We start from the raw sequence: 11,313 nt of genomic DNA on the forward strand, positions 1-11,313 counted from the left end.
ATGTTTGGTAGAATTCACCTGTGAATCCATCTGATTTTGGACTTTGGTTTATTGGGAGTTTTTTGATTACTGATTCAATTTCATTGCTAGCAATTAATCTTTTCAAAGTTTCTATTCCTTATTCAGTTTTGGAAGATTGTATGTTTTTAGGAATTCATTCATTTCTTTTAGATTGTTCAATTTGTTGGCATACAATTTTTCATAATATTCTCTTATAATCCTTTGTTATTTCTGCGATATCAGTTATTTCTCCTCCGTTTCTTATTTTGACTCCTCTCTCTCTCTCTTTTAATGAGTCTGGCTTACCAATTTTGTTGATCTTTTCAGAGAACGAGTTGCTGGTTTCATTAATCTTTTTTTATTGTTTTTGTAGTCTCACTTCTTTCTTTCTTTTTTTTTAAAGATTTTATTTATTTATTTATTTGACAGAGAGACAGCCAGCAAGAGAGGGAACACAAGCAGGGGGAGTGGGAGAAGAAGCAGGCTCCCAGTGGAGCAGGGAGCCTGACACGGGGCTCGATCCCAGGACCCTGGGATCACACCCTGAGCCAAAGGCAGACGCTTAATGACTAAGCCACCCAGGCACCCTAGTAGTCTCACTAATTTCTGTCCTGATATTTATTATTTCCTTCCTTCTACTGGCTTTGGGCTTCATTTGTTCTTTTTCTAGCTCATTTAGCTCTTTTTTTTTTTTTTTTAGCTCTTTTAGGTTTTTATTTGGGATTTTTCTTGCTTCTTGAGGTAGGCCTATATTGCTATATTCTTCCCTCTTACAACATTTTGCTGCATTTCAAAGATTTTGGACCATTGTGTTTTTATTTTAATTTGTCTCCATTAATTTTTTTTATTTCCTCTTTGATTTCTTTCTTGACCGATTTGCTGTTTAGTAGCATGCTGTTTAGCTTCCACGTGTTTATGGTCCTTGCAGTTTTTTTCTTGTTACTGATTTCTAGTTTCATACTATTGTGGTAGGAAAAGATGCATGATTTCAGTCCTTTTCAATTTACTGAGTCTTGTTTTTTGGCTGAACATGTGATCTATTCTGGAAAATGTTACATACGAACTAGAAAAGAATGTGTATTTTGTTGGTTTTGGGTGGAATGTTCTGAATATATCTGTTAGGTCTGTTTGATCTCATGTGTTATTCAAAGCCACTGTTTCCTTATTGATTTTTTGGTCTGGATGATCTATCCATTGAGGTAAGTGGGTAGTTAAATTACTATTATTGTAATAGTAATAATTACTATTATTGTTATCACTGTCTACTTTTTCCTTTATGTCTCTTAATAGTTGCTTTATGTACTTAGGTGCTCCCATATTAGATACATAGATACTTAACAATTGTTATATCCTCTTGTTGGATTGTTCCCTTTATCATTGTGTAATGTTCTTTTCGCTCTTGTTACAGTCTTTGTTTGAAAGTCTGTTTTGTCTGGTAAGTATTACTCCCCCAGCTTTCTTTTCACTTCCATTTGCATGGTAAATGTTATTCCATCCCTTCACTTTCAATCTGCATGTGACTTTAGGTCTGAAACAAGTCTCTTATAGGCAGCATATAGACGGGTATTCCTTTTTTATCCATTCAGTTACCCTATGTCTTGATTGGAGCATTTAGTCCATTTACATTTAAAGAAAGATAGGTATGCACTTATTGCTATTTGCCAGTTGTTTTACAATTGTTTTTGTACTTCTTCCTGTTTCTTTCTTCTTCCATTGCTCTCTTCCCTTGTGGTTTGATGGGTTTCTTTAGTGTTATGCTTGGATTTTTTCTCTTATTTTTGTGTGTCTGATAATAGGTTTTTGAATTGTGGTTACCATTAGGGTTCATGTATACCATCTAATGTGTATAGCACTCTATACTAAGTTGATAATTGCTTATGTTTGAACCCATCTAAAAGCACTAAATTTTTACTTCCTCCCCATTTTATGTATATGATACAATACTTTACATGCTTTTACTTTATGAATCCTTTGACCGATTTTTATAGATATAATTGATTTTACTAACTTTGTGCTTTAACCTCCATACTGGTTTTATAAGTGATTAATTACTACTTTTATTATATATTTACATTTACCTGTAAAATTTTTTCCTTTCATAGTTTTCTTTCTTTCTTTCTTTCTTTCTTTCTTTCTTTCTTTCTTTCTTTCTTTCTCCTTCCTTCCTTCCTTCCTTCCTTCCTTCCTTCCTTCCTTCCTTCTTTTTTTCAGGCAGTACAGGGGGAGAGAGAATTTTAAGCAGTCTCTGTGCTCAGCAATGTGGAGCCCGATGTGGGGCTTGATCTCACAACCCTGAGATCATGACCTGAGCAGAAATCAAGAGGCAGATCCTCAACTGAATGAGCCACCCAGGCACCCCATAATTTTCTTCTTTCTTGATAATGGCCTTTTCTTTCCACTCCAGGAATTGCCTTGAATTTTTTTGTAAGCCTGGCTTAGTGAGGATGAACTCCTTTAACTTTTGTTTGTCTGGGAAACTATCTCTACTTCTATTCTGAATGATATCATTCAGAATAGAATATAGAATATTTTCGGTTGCAGGTTTTGTTTTTTTTTTTTCAGCCCTTTGAATATATCATGCCACTGGCTTCTGGCTTGCAAAGTTTCTGCCAAAAATTCAGCTGATAGCCTTATGAGGCCTCTCTTGTATGTAACTTTTATTTTCTCTTGCTGCTTTTAAAATTCTCTCTTTATCACTACTTTTTGCCATTTTAATTATTATTATGTGTCTTGTTGGCCACCTCCTTGGGTTAATTTTGTTGCAGGAGCTCTGTGAACTCTGGATCTAAATGTCTGAACTCCTTCCCCAGATTAGGATTCTTTAGCTATTGTTTCTTCAAATAAATATTCTGCCCCCTTCTCTCTGCCTTCTCATCCTAGGATTCCTATAAGGTGAATGTTATTTATTACTCTTGATGATGTCTCTGAGTTCCCTTAACCTATTCTCATTTTTTTCTTTTTCCTGTTCAGCTTGATTGCTTTCTATTACTCTGTCTTCCAGATCGCTGATCCATTCTTCTGCCTACTCTAATCTGCTATTTATTCCCTCTGGTGTATTTTTTATTTCACTTATTGAATTCTTTCTCTCTGACTGGTTCTTTATTATATTTTCTATTTCTTTGTTGAAGATCTCACGGGAATCTTCCACTCAAGTCCAGTTAATATCTTAATGACCATTATTTTGAATTTTTTTAATCAGTCATATTGCTTATTTCAATTTCCTTTAGCTCTTTTGCTAGAGCTTTTGTCCTCTTCTTTTATTTGGGCCATACTCTTCTGTCTCCTCATTTGCTAACTCTCTATGTTTGTTTCTGTGTATTAGGAAAGTCAGTTATGTCTCCTGGTCTTGTGAAGAAGAGGTCCTGCGGTGCCGTATGGTGCAGTGCCCCTTGTTCATCTGAACCATGTGCTTTGGGGGTGTCCCCTATATGGGTTGTTGTGCCCCACTGTTTTGGTTGGTCTGTGTTCGCCTTCAGTCTGGTTGGTTCCAGACTGGCCTATTTTGCCTGTTGGGGGCACCCTGACCAGGGTTTGGTCCCTGTGCTGTTAATGGGCCAGCCTGGGGCTGCCTTGGGCTTGTAGTCCAGCATTATGAGCGATCAGATCAGATGGCTGCCCTTAGCCTATTTGCCAGGGTTGATGTTGCACTGACCTACAGGGAGCTCCCCCTGCATTGTTCCCTGAGAGGCTTTCGTTGGTAGGCAGGATAGCAGTCAGACCAGATTCCTGTCTTCTGGCTTGGGACTGATGGACAGGGTACTCTTTCTGTGCTGCCAGCTATAAGGTTCTGCTGCTAGGACTGTGGGTGCACTGGTGTGTGTGGTTATTTCCCCCTCTCTTCAGGGCAGGAGTTGCTTTGAAATGGCACTGGTCCCTGCTGGGTTGCTTGCAGAGTGTGTCAGGGCAAAAGTAGCTTTGGAAGAATGGCTGCCAAGTGGGGTGGGTTGGATGGGGTGGATGTGCAGGGAAATGTAGGGGCAGGGCCCCAGGTACTAGCAAGATAGGTGGAGAGGGTTTGTGCTAATTCCCACAAGTGTCTGCTATCTAAGCCGGGAGAGAAATGGTGCCTGCCAGCACTTTTGTTCTTGGAGTAGTTTTCTAAAGATCCTTGCACTTCCAGTGCACATTCTGAGATTAGTAAGGCAATCTCCTCCCTGTATACCCCTGGCGCTTTTCAAATTGCACTTCCATAATGTGTCTCAGTGGAGTTACCTATTATGCTGTCCCTTTAAGGGCAGGCCTCAGTTCCTTATAGCCCTCCAGCTCTCAGAGCTAAGCCCACTGATTTTTAAAGTATTGAGAGTTAAGCCCCCCTGATTATAAAAACTCTCAAAGGTAAGACCCGCTGATTTTCAAAGCCACATGTTATGTGGACTGTCTTTCCAGTGTTTGTCCGCCATGCCTGGGGTACTTGGTATGGAATCTGATCGTCTCACTTCTCCATATTTGTGGCGTTCCTCTTGTGGTTAGTCTTACCTCGGGTTCGATTCCCAACTGTGTCTCTGCCCCACCTCCCCTTTGCAATGTGGTCTCCTCTCTCTGATGAACTCTGGAAAGTTTGTTCTGCCAAGTTTGGGGTCATTTTCAGAGTTAGTTGTGCTGCTGTGTTTGTTATCTTCATGTGTCTGTGGGTTTCTAGGTGAGCTCGGGATCCTCCTTCTCTCCCCATCTTCCCAGAACCTGTGAGAACTTACTTTAAAACGGGAAAACCTCAGGAAGAAAACCTATGGTCATCGGAAAAAGATGGAGTCATTGGAGCTGCCCCACCCCCAATATAAAAGTGGCCCTGTGCTGCTTGCAGAATCTTCAGAAAGAGCGAGGAAAGAGGCAGAAGGGCAGCTGACCAGCTCCTGGGCTTCTCGAGGAGCTTGGAGGGGCAGAAGCATCACTGGGCTTCAGGGTGCTCTTCGTATTCATTCCACATCAGCAGCACCCAGATCCAAAATAATCAATTAAGAAATTCATTTCTTAATTATTTTTTACAGCTGTATTGAGATATATTAAGTAAAACTTAACACCAGATAGTTAATGTGATTAGTTTGGATGGATGGATGGATGGATGGATGGATGGATCGATGAAGCCATCACTACAAACAAGATAGTCAGTAGTTCTAGCCCCCTGAAGTTTCCTCATGCCCACATACAACCTATTCCTCTCTCCACCCTGACCCCAAGCATTTTCTACAATTTTATATAGATGATATCATACGATATGTATTTTGTGTAAGGCTTTTTTCAGCATAGTTCTGAGATTCACGCATGTTATTGATGTATCAGTAGGTCATTCCTTGTTATTTCTACGTAGTCCATTATATGAATATACTATAGTTTATTCTACTGAAGGACATCTGGAATGTTTCAGTTTTGGGCTACTGCAAATAAAGCTCCTAAAAACATTTATCTATAAGTCTTTGTATAGGTATATGTTTTTCTTTCTATTTGATAAATAGCAAGAATAGAATAGATGGTATGTATAGTATGTATATTTAATTTTTAAAGAAATTTTTAAAGTGTATATTTAACTTTTTAAAGAAATTACTAAACTGTTTTCCATAGAAGTTGTACTACTTGACATTCCCACCAGCAAGGTACACGAGCTGCAGTTGCTCAACATTCTTAGCACTTTTAGCATTCTAGAGGGTATGTGGTTGGATCTTGTTGTATTTCTCTTCTTATCATTAAATTAAAATATTTATTGTGAAAATTAGAATTTACATATAAGCAAGAAAATTAAAACGTATCTGTAATCTTACCTTCCCGAGTTAACTACATTGGTGTGATGTGAAACATCATCCTGAGACCTGGTGGTATTTAGTTGGAACAGCTTAGCAGCCACCTACTGTGTGAAGAGTTGTCACATGGAAGAAGGGGAAACATATTCTGTGAGGCTGGAAAGAACCATAGCAAGAAGCAGGAGTTATGATGAGCTACCCAGCAAGGAAATGGACTGCCCAACACCATGAGGTGCTCCTCATTATTACAAATAACTAAATCTGGCAAACATTTGTCAGAAAAGTTATGGGAAAAAATGCCTATGTTGGAGGAGAGATCAAGCTAAATGACTTCTAAAATTCTTAATTCTAACATTATGTGATGAAGAAATACTTGCTAGATATATACGTATATTAGATTCACAGCACTCATGAGACAATTTGTATTTTTGTGTTTTGAGTATAGTCCACACACAGCGTTACTGTAGTTTGAAATGTGCAACATAGATTCAGCAAGTTTATATGTTATGCTATCTCACTACAGGTGTAGCTACCATCTGTCACTATACAACTCTATTCCAATACCATTGAGTTTAAGTATTCCCTAGTCCATACCTTTTATTCCCATGACTTGTTCATTCCCTAATCTGAAACCTATAGATAGGCTCCCACTCGCTCCCTCTCATCCATTTTGCCCAGCTCCCCTTTCCTCTGACAACCATCAGTTTGTTCTCTGTATCTATAGGTCTGATTTTGCTTTTTGTTTGTTTCTTCATTTGTTTTGTTTCTTAGATTTCATATTTAGTGAAAAACATAAGGTATCTGTCTTTTTCTGTCTGACTTATTTCACTTAGCATAATACCCTCAAGGTCCATCCATGTTGTCACAAATGGCAAGATCCTATTCTTTTTTATGGAAGCGTAATATTCCAGTGTGTGTGTGTGTATGTGTGCGTGTGTGTGTGTGACATCTTTCTTATCCATTCTTCTATCACTGGACACTAAGGTTGCTTCCATGTTTTGACTATTGTAAATAATGCTGTAAGAAACATATGGGTGCATATATCTTATGAATTAGTTTTTTTGTTTTCTTTAGGTAAATACCCAGTAGTGGAATTACTGGATCATATGGTAATTAATTCTATTTTTAATTCTTTGAGGAAACGCCATACTGTTTTCCACAGTGACTAACACCAGTTTACGTTTCTACCAATATTACACGAGGGTTCCTTTTCCTCCACATCCTTGCCAGCACATGTTATTTCTTGTGTGTTTGATTATAGCCACTCTGACAGGTATAAAGTGATATCTCTTCGTGGTTTTGCTTTGCTTTCCTTGGTGATCAGCAGTGTTGAGCATCTTTTCATTTGTCTGTTGACCATCTGTACGCCTTCTTTGGAAAAATGCCTATTCATGTCCTCTGCCCATTTTAATTGGATTGTTTGAAGGTTTTTTTGGTGTTGGCTTGTATAAGTTCTTTATCTATTTGGAATACTAATCCCCTTACTGGATGTATCATTCTACAAATATCTTCTCCCACTCAGTAGGTTGTCTTTTCATTTTGTGGATAGCTTCCTTTGCTGTGCAAAAGCTTTAAATATTTTGGTGTAGTCCCAATAGTTTAATATTGCTTGTGTTTCCCTTGCCTATTTTTCTGGCTGATGTCAAAGGGATTACTGCCTGTGTTCCCTTCAGGGAGTTTTGTGGTATCAGATCTCACATTTAGGTCTTTAATCCCTTTATTTTTGTATTCATTTTTTTATATGGTGTAAGGAAGTGGTCCAGTTTCATTCTTTTGTATGTTGTTTCTCTCTTGCTACTTGTAAAATTCTCTCTTTATCTTTAACCTTTGCTATTATGCATCATGTGTAGATCTCCTTGCTATTATGCATCATGTGTAGATCTCCTTGGGTTCATTTCATTGGAACTCTCTGTGCTTCCTGACCCTGGATATCTATTTCTTTCACTAGGTTAGGGTAGTTTTCAACTGTTATTTCTTCAAAGTTTTCTGCTCCTTTTACTCTGTGTCTTCTTCTTTTAGGACCCCTTTAATGTAAATGTTCACTTGATGTTGTCCCAGAGAGCCATTAACCTATTGTCATTTTTTTGAATGGTATTTCCTGCTTACTGTTCCGTAGGGGTGCTTTCCATTACCCTGTCTTCCAGATCACTGATCTGTTCTTCTGCATCTGCTAATTTACTATTGATTCCCTCTAGTGTATTTTTCATTTCAGTTATTAATTTCAATTCTGATTTGTTCTTTTTTATATTTTCTGTCTCTGTTGAAGTTTCTCACTGAGTTCTTCCATTCTTCTCTCCAGTCCAATGAGAATCTTTAAGATCATTATTTTAAACTCCTTATCAGCCATTTAGTTCTTTTTCTAAAATTTTGTCTTATTCTTTCATTGGGAGCATATTCTTCTGTCTCCCCATTTTGTTTCACTGTCTGTGTTTGTTTCTATGAATTAGGCTGAAGAGCTACTTCTCCTAAACCTGAAGGAATCGTCTTGTGTGTGGTTGTTCCTTATGTAGGCTGTGTGTGCCTGGTGACTTTGGCTGTCTGGCTGGAGCTCTGGCTGGTGTGTGCTGGGAGTCATGTGGCAATCTGTACTGGGGCTGTCTTTGTGGTATGGCCAGAGCTAAGGTGGTGTAGGCTGCAGGAGTCCTGAGGATCTCTGTGCAGAGGGCACCCTGGAAGGGCAGCTGTAACTAAAGTGGGTACAAGTCAAAGGGTCTTGGGTGTCTATGTGCAGAGGGCACCCTGGTAGGACAGGTGTAGTTGAAGTGAGTGCAGGCAGGGGATCCTGAGGTTTACATGCAGGGGGCACCCTGGCAGGACAGCTAAAGCTGAAGTGGATTTAAGCCGGGAGGTTGCATCGTTCTACATGCAGGGGACACCCTGGCAGGATGGCTAAAGCTGAAGTCATCATGGGCTGGTGTGGTCCCTGGGCTCTCTGTGAAGAAGGTGCTCTGGGGACAGCAGAACCTGAAAGTTGGTACAAGTTGGGCTGTCCTTAGGCTCTGGATGTAGACGGCATCTTGGCAGGTTAACTGAAGCTAAAGTAGGTGTAAGCCAGGATGTTCCGGGGCTCTCCACACTGAGGTTGCCCTGGCAGGACGGCAGGAGGTGAGGCAGGTTGTGGGCTGGGAAGTACCTGGGGCTCTCCATGCAGAGGGCACCTTGGCAGGATAGCAGAACTAAAGCAGAACTGAAGTTGGGATGTTCCAGGACTCTCCACACAGGATGTTGTGGCAGAGCAGCGGGAGCCGAGGCTGAGTGTGGGCAAAGGGGTACTAGAGTGTTCTGCATAGGCGCTGACCTGGCTGGACAGTGGCAGCTGAAGCAGGTGTGAGTTGGTATTGTCCCTGGGCTCTCTGTGTAGAGGGTGCCCTAGCAGCACAGCTAAAGCTGAGGCGGGTGCAAGCCAGGGTGTCCTGGGGTGCTCAGTGCAGAGGGTGCCCTGGCAGGGCAGTTGGAACTGAGATGGGCACAGGCTGGAGGTTCACAAGGCATTCTTCACAGGGGCACTCTGGTGGGGCGGCTGGGACCAAAGCACACATCAGCTGGAAGGTCCCAGAGCACTCTCCACCAGGGGTGCCCTGCCCTAGCAAGCTGTCTGAAGCCAGCGTGGTGTGGTTTGTAATGTCCCAGGGCGCTTGGCACGGAGTCACGTTGTCATGACAGCTGGAGCTTGGTGAGTGCTGACCCAGGGGTTTCCCCGTGTGCACTGTTCTGGGGCTGCCTTGTTGGGATGGGTGGGACTGGTGTGGGGTAGGGACCTGGTGCTCACTGAGGCAGCAGGCCAACTATGGCCTCCAGACCTTGCTGCATCTGGTGGAGGGGGAATGTGAACCATGGCGCTTGCCAGCTCCTCCAACTGAGAGTTTCAGCAGCTTCCCTGCCACTTGGGTTCTAGGGGTGGATCTTTTCTATATTAGTTGCTCTTTTAAACTGTGGCTTTTTTTTTTTTCCTGTGCCCCAGGGTAGATGAATCTGCTCAGGGTCCCTCGGTGCTGTTCTTCGCCACTGCAGTTCACATATTTATCAGGGGCGGGGGTTCCCTTTGTTACCTTGTCTTTGTCCCTCTTGCCCTTCTCTATCTTTCGTTGTACAGGAGTTGTTAAGTCAGTCTTCAGTTCTACTTCAGGGGGAGTCGCTCTATAAATAGGGGTGGATTTGGTGTGTCTGTGGAGGAGCTGAGTTCAGGTTCTTCCTGCATTGCTGTCTTGGACCGGAATGCAGATCCGTTTTGGTTTTAATTTGCATATTCCTAATGACTAATGACTTTGAGCATCTTTTCCTCTGCATGTTGGCCATTTATATTTTTTGTATGTGAAATATCTGTTCAAATATTTTGCTTATTTTTAATAAGTTTACTTACTGAGTTATAAGAGTTTTTTATATATATTCTGGATGTATGAGCAGGACTGCTCTTGATTAATTCTTTTCATTTTCTTTCATCTGAGAATGTCTCTTTTTTTTCCACTTTTATCCTTGAAAGACATTTTCATATTTTCACTGGTTATAGAATTCTGGGTTGATAAACTCTTGTAGTGCATTAAGTATGTGGTTCTGCTGTCTTCTGGCCTTCATGGTTTCTCTTGAGACATTCATGGATATTTGAATCATTGTTCCCCTGTATGTAATCTGTGCTGTTATTTTTTTTTCCAGCTGCTTTCAAGAATTCTTTAGCTATCTTTGGATTTTAGAAGTTTGATTATTGTGTTGAGGCCTTGTTTTCTTTGAGTTTATTCTATGTGGAACTTGCTAAGTGCCTGAATCGGTAAATGTATGCCTTTCACTAAATCGGGGAAGTATTTTGCCATTCTTGCTAAAGATATTTTACCTGTTTCAATCTCTCTTCTCTCTGTGGGACTCTAATTATACTATATTTAATCTTTAGATGCTATCTATAGACACCGGTCACGCTTTTTGTTTTCAATCTTTTATCTCTGTTTGGTAGGTTGGATAATTTATCTTGTACATTCAAGTGCACTGACCCTTTATCATCTCTGTGCTGATATTGAGTTCATCCATTTTTTTCACTTCAGATATTGTATTTCTCAGTTCAGTAATTTTCAATTGGTTCCTTTTTCTATTTTCCATTTCTCTGTTGAGAATTTGTATCCTTTCATTTATATCAAATGTGTTTTCCCTGACCTTATGAAGCATAGATATAATAGTTACCTTAATATCTTTGATAATTCTGTCTTGAGATTGGCATTTGTTAACTGTTATTTTCCCTTGAGAGTTCATCCTATTTTCCTTGTGTGTATGTTGAGAAATTTTGAATTATATCTTAGACATTGTGAATGTTATATATTGTAGCCACTGGGTCCTGTTGTAAGCCTCTGAAGACTTCTTGATGTTGAAATTAACTAGGTTGTATTCATACCCTACCTTCTATCTCATTTTCTGTTGTTAAATCAATTAAACAAATACACATATGCATATCTTTCCACTTGATATTAGAGATCGCTCTAAGAGTCAGCAGTAATTTATTCACCTAGTCACTTTATTACTTTAAGATTCCTCTTTTTCTTTTTCCCCCCAGTTTATTTCAGTTCCAGTATAACACTTAATAAAAAGGGGGGAAAATTCT

This window comes from Ursus maritimus, unplaced genomic scaffold (genome assembly GCF_017311325.1).
Source record: "Ursus maritimus isolate PB19 unplaced genomic scaffold, ASM1731132v1 scaffold_18, whole genome shotgun sequence".
NCBI lineage: Eukaryota > Metazoa > Chordata > Mammalia > Carnivora > Ursidae > Ursus > Ursus maritimus.